Raw genomic sequence first — 6,205 nt, forward strand, 5'->3', positions numbered from 1 at the left:
TTCTATTGCCTTTTGACAGTTTCACAGGTTTTAGCCCAGAAAAGTTGGGGAACGCAACTTATATTTGTAAAAAAATGGAAGTAAACCATGAAATGTTTGAATATGTATAGATTTTAATAATTATTTTGTGATATTTCAGCCAAATCAGTGTTGTACAAATGACATGTAAACAAAGCGACGTTTTTACAGGAAATAGTGCTTTTTGCGTTCCCGTGCATTTCTGCATCTGTTCTTCTTTTACTCTCACCACCAACCTTATCTGTTAACTTATGCGTTATATACGCCTAGTACTACAAAAAGTTTGTGTGAGAAATTCAAAAACTTTCCATCATTTTACATAGGGCTCCTGGAGAAATCTAACGCATAATCGTTTCACGTGTGAGCAGTTTTCTCTTTCTTTTATATGGAATTCGCTATTATATTATCCTATATATAGTGGTCTCTTTTCAATCAAATATTATTATGCGATTAATAACGTGTTGTATAACGCAAAGAATGGCATATGGATATCGGTAATATGCAAATGTGTTGGTATTTATTGACAATTTTGTAAGTGTATTGGAGAATACGTTAGGTCGTTCTTGCTGGGCAGTTTCACAGGTTTTAGTCCGAAGTTCAAAGGAACAGACTAAATGTATGAAGTCGTTCAGAAGACGCATAACGATCACTGATTTTTTTAGCAACGGTTGCGCTCAACTGTTGCGCCTTCTGAACCTACCCATTGATAGCTTTTTTTTTTTTGATAACACTGTGCGACAGCTCAAATCGGTATTGAGTAAAACCAAATGCAAGAGATAGTTTTTGAATTTCATTGAGTTTTTTTTAATAAATACTAAAATTAGAGGTGTATGAATGGCGAAAGAAAAACTTTATCCGATTTTTTTAAATCGAAACTACATTATTACATATGTACATATGTACATACATACATAAATATATTTAATATGAAGTTAAAATTTTCACATCAATTTGCGCTATCTTCAAACCCATGGTTTCAATTGTACGCATATCGTCAAGGTTTTCCCCACAACTTGGTTTTGCTGCAGTGAAGCGACAGAACAAGTAACGAGAAAAAATATATGCGGACACTTATATATGTATCTATGTACATACATATCTATGCACATATGTATTAGTCTGTTGCTTTGAACTTCGGACTAAATCCTGTGGAACTATCAAACTACAATTTTACGCTCTCAAATGAGCGTAAAAGGAGAACAGATGCAGAAGTGCATAGGAACGCAAAAAGCACTGTTTCCTGTAAAAACGTCAGTCGGTTTGTTTACATGTCATTGGTACAACACTGATTTGGCTAAAATATCACTAAATAATTATGAAAATCTATACATATTCAATAACTTTTTTGCTTACTTCCATTTCTTTACAAATATAAGGTTATTTTCTTTCACCGCTTTCGGGTTTTGTTTGCACATGCAAATCCGCTGATCGTTTGACAGTTTTCATGAACTTACAGGAAAAAAAACTCCGGACTAAATCCTGTAACTTCTGACTAGGAACAGTTGCTCAGTTACTCTCTCAAAAGTGTTCCCTCTTACAGGTTTTATGTCAATCATCATTCTATCATTCTTGTCACAAATGTATGTTTTCTTCGAAAATACTCAAGTACTACCAGTAGAGTACTCTAAAGTAAATACTTTGCGCGTCTTGCTATTGATCGGTAGTTTACGTACGCTTGCAGAAACTGGTTTATGCTTACAGGCTAACCTAATATTCACGCAAGCCGCCAATTTACTGTCAAAAATTTTTCATGCGCATACAACTTGTATGGGACCAGCCGAAATTGAACGGCGTGCGTCCGAAGATAACTCAATTTCCAATTTTTGTTCTGCGTGACATTTTGATTTGACATTTCACTCAATGAAATCAAATACAAACGCACGCAAGCCAATTTAGGGTGACGCAAGAAAAAAAATTCTACGGCGTGCGTACCAAAACGCAAGCCGCGAATATTAGGTTAGCCTGTTACTCACCCTGCAAGAACAGTGACTATCATTTGACAAATCATTTGAGTGGCAGGACTGATAGAGATTTCTGTCACTGGCTACCTACAAGTTTCTATCAAATTCTAAAGGGCAGTGTGAAAAATCTGATGTAAACATTTGTGTTCCGTCTTCCTCCGACTTAGGGCATTATTTAGTTGTCTCTTTTTAACCAACGCAAAGTTTGTATATGTGTTAGTAAGGTAAATGAGAATGTGTTAGTTTCCATCACACAATTCTTGTACGGACACTTGACACTTGAGAGTAAAGGAGGGAAAGTATTTGCGCGGCGATCGGATGTCTTGGTAGGCCGTTTAAATGGAATTGCGCAGGAGTTTAATACATATGTATGATATATACATTCGGGTGCTTTTTTGCGACTATTGTATTTTTTCCACTCCTATCCCGAAATTTTGTGGAAAACACCTAAACAACACTTCCTGCAAATTTGAAACCTTAATATTAACATAAAGCACTCGCCCAAGACGTGCAAAGATTTCCCATATAAAATACACGTAAACTTTTTTATTTATTTATTTATTTTTTTTCAAAACTCTGCAGCTCAGAGAATTTTATAGTATAATCTTGGTCAACGATGGGTTGTCCCACCAGCGAGGTAGTACGGGTCACTAAATCCATTTTTTTTATGAAATTTCATACAAAAAGTTCTATGACACCAAATCGCTAACATCGATATTTCTTGAGATATTGGACTTTGAAGTTGTTCAACAAATTCTACAATTTAGCTCAATACCTACTCCATGAAAATTCCACACTACCTCAACTTCAAAGCCCAATAACTCAAGATATATCGATGTTAGCGATTTGGTGTTCTGAAACTGATTGTCCTACAAGTTTCTCATTTACATTTTTTCTGCAGCTCTTGTTATTTACGAGATAGGGCAAAAAAAACGAGAATTTCATGAAAAAAATTGGGTTTAGTGACCCGTACTACCTCGCTGGTGGGAGTGAGGATTACGCCGCAATGGATACTTTTGTATAGCATTCAATTCTGTAGAAAACCCATCACTGACCAAGATTATATCATAACATGCATCTGAGCTGTAGAGTTTTGCAAAAAAAAATTAAGTTTACGTGTATTTCATATGGGAAATTCTTCCTCACTTTGGGTAAGTACTTAAGTTAATATTAAGGGTTAAACTTTTCAGGGAGTTTTTTTGGGTGTTTTTCACAAAACTTCGATGTAGAAGTGAAAAAAACCATAGCCGCAAAAAAAAATAGTCCTAATATACATACATACATAAGCTTGAACATTAGCTCGTGATGTTTTTATGTCATGCATAATGTGACCAACTATTTCATACCTCAAAGAAGTACAGCTTTGGTAGCGTTAAGTAACGCCGCGAGCCGATTACGAAATTTCGATTGCGGCTAATTTCGATCCCTGAGCCTCGAAAAGGTTGGACTGTCTAAAAGAAAGTGTGGATATGATTCCACTTCAGTCGAAATTCCTAGTCTCACCGCATCAATGCCAATCGCGTAATGACCTGTCAGAACCTTCATCACTAGCGCTTGAGAGGTAACGTGCTTTAAAATGCCCTCTAGAAACATTTGTTGCAGCAGACAAATATCTTCTGTTCCATTTTTTATGTCACAAAAGGACCCAGTTTCCCTTAGCCTAATAGCAGTCCGTGCTGCGGCAATTCTGTCTGCAATATCCGCAGGCGCCGTATTCAACATATCGCACACCGTCTTCAAAAGAGTCACAACACAAAATAATATGTTCGTGAGAAAATGCGAAAAACTATTTCATAGCACATGCTAATCATATGGGCAATGGCGACTTTACCTTAGGTTTTTTAACAAATTATAACAAAAGTTTGCTCCAGCTTTTGCTGAAAGCTCTTTGTACATTTTTAGCGCATAATTTCAAAAATGCCAAATTTTGAGTTGTGACTCTTTTGAAGAGGGTGTGCGATATGTATGTTAAGCGCCAGTGTAGGTGTGGTTCCTAATGCTCCGCCAATTCCTGTTTTATAAGTGCAGCCTTCTCTAGTGAGCTCCACCACAAGGGCTCCTTAAAACAGTATAGGCTTAAATCTGGTTACCTAGAGCTAATGAATTAATTTAGGCAAGATACCCCACCTTTTACCGATAGCTCCCCTACAGCAGTACAGGGCAACCGACACCTTTCCTACCCTTTCCCCAATGTTAGGCCTCCACGACAGCCGCCGTTGATCGCCCACTTAGTTACCTGGTTCATGCAACCTTAAGCCAGATCAAAAAGAAATCGTCCCCTAACCAAAAGTTCCACATCATCTACATAGGCGATCACCCGACAGCCCACTTTTTCTTGTTCCTATACAAGATCGTTTACAACTGCAATTCAGAGCAGGGGAGAGAGCACAGGAGTGCTCCTATTGACTCTGCACTGAGTGCAGATGCCCCCCACTCCGCCGCGATAGTTCTGCCACGAAGTAAGTTGCAGATGAGCCTTATTAGGTTGGCTTAAACCCCATATTATGAATATACTTGACTATTGCCTCTGGCGTGACATTGTTGAAGGCCCTCTCGATATCGAAGAAGGCCCTTACTGCATAATTTTAATTCGTGATGGCTTCCTCTGACCACTTGACCAATGTGTGCAGGGCGGTATTCAACAATATTGAGTTCTTGAAAGACAGTCACGAATAATCGTATTTCTTATGTACAGGGCTATCAGTCTCTCTAGCGTTTTTAGCAAAAGCGTTTTCAGCAAAAGCGAAGAGATCGATAGGCCTAAAATCCCTAGGGGAAACAGGAGAGCCTTTTCCAGCCTTCGGGATGAACGCAACACTGAATATCATCCAAGCCTTTGGATGTACCCGATTCTCACGCAGTTCGTATAAATAGGATCCAACTTTGCAGCTGCATAGGTATGATGCCATCGGTCCCAGGCGACTTTAATTGTTTGAACGAATTTATCGCCCAGGCCATGTGAGATCGTCCAGAAGATCAGACAAGTGCAGGACCTGCGAAGAGACTCTATGATCAGTTAGCGACAATTTTCGAATTGATATCGCACTTTTTGACGCAAAAACATTTATATAATGCGTCAAAAAGTGCGTTAGCGATCCGAAAATTGCCGCTAACTGTCTACAGAATCTCCCTCCTGAAGTACAAAATATCGCAAAGAAGTACATTTGAATGTACTTCGAAGTACGAAGTACAAGAGCGAAAAAAGAAGTACTGTACTTACGAAAGAAGTACGGTTGGTCACATTAGTCATGCACCGTTTTTACTTGGTGTGGATATGCGTGCGTCTTAAAAAAAAAACTCCTAAGTCACTCGTCATGACTGCGCTGGTGTATGGCGCGGAAGCATGGAAAATGAAAACATCTGCTGGAGCGGGTCTAGGAATTTTCGAGAGAAATAATCTGCGCAAGATTTTCAGGCCTTTGCGCATTGGCGATGGCGAATACCGCAGCCGATTTAACGACGAGCTGTATGAGTATGTACATTCGGGTGGACCAAAAATGCATTTGAAAGAGTAAAGTCGGAATTTGTATGCTCTCACCCCCGAGGATTGTTCTTTACCGCAAAAAATAGACCCCTAAGTATTTTTTTATTTTGAAATCGAAAAATATTTCGAGGTCGCTCTAAATGCCCAAAGTCTTCCATGTATTTTATATGGGGAAAAACAACTTTTCGTAGAAATTGTATAGAATTCTTAAAAATCAATATTTTTCTATTGGAAAAATCTGTTTGTCTGCGGGAGACTCCCATATTTGCTTAGTTAAGAAATTTTTCATCGCAACTAAACTATATATGTCCGCCAAAAACCCACGAAAACCTCGAAAAATTCAAGAGGGGGAACAATAAAAAATCGTTGGTATTAAAAAATGGTTAAATAAACAATTAGGTATTAGTATTGAAAGTCTCCTGAAGAGTACCAGGGTTTTCCGGTTGAAAAATATTGATTTTCAATAGTTCTATACCATTTCTACGAAAAATTGTTTTTTTTTTTTGCCATATAAAAATACATGGAAAACTGTGAGCGCTTTGAGCGACCTCTAAATATTTTTTAATTTCAAAATAAAAAAATGGGGGTATACTTTCTTCGATATAGAGCATTACAATTCCGACTTTACTGTTTTTGGACCACCTTAATGTACATACATACATGTATGTGTATATCCAAGTGCTTATACATACATATCGTCGTTTAACGTACAAAACCGCGTATCAATAAAATGCAAAACCGC

The sequence above is a fragment of the Rhagoletis pomonella genome, unplaced genomic scaffold, assembly GCF_013731165.1.
Source record: "Rhagoletis pomonella isolate Grant_MI unplaced genomic scaffold, Rhpom_1.0 Rhpom_scaffold_00001, whole genome shotgun sequence".
Taxonomy (NCBI): domain Eukaryota; kingdom Metazoa; phylum Arthropoda; class Insecta; order Diptera; family Tephritidae; genus Rhagoletis; species Rhagoletis pomonella.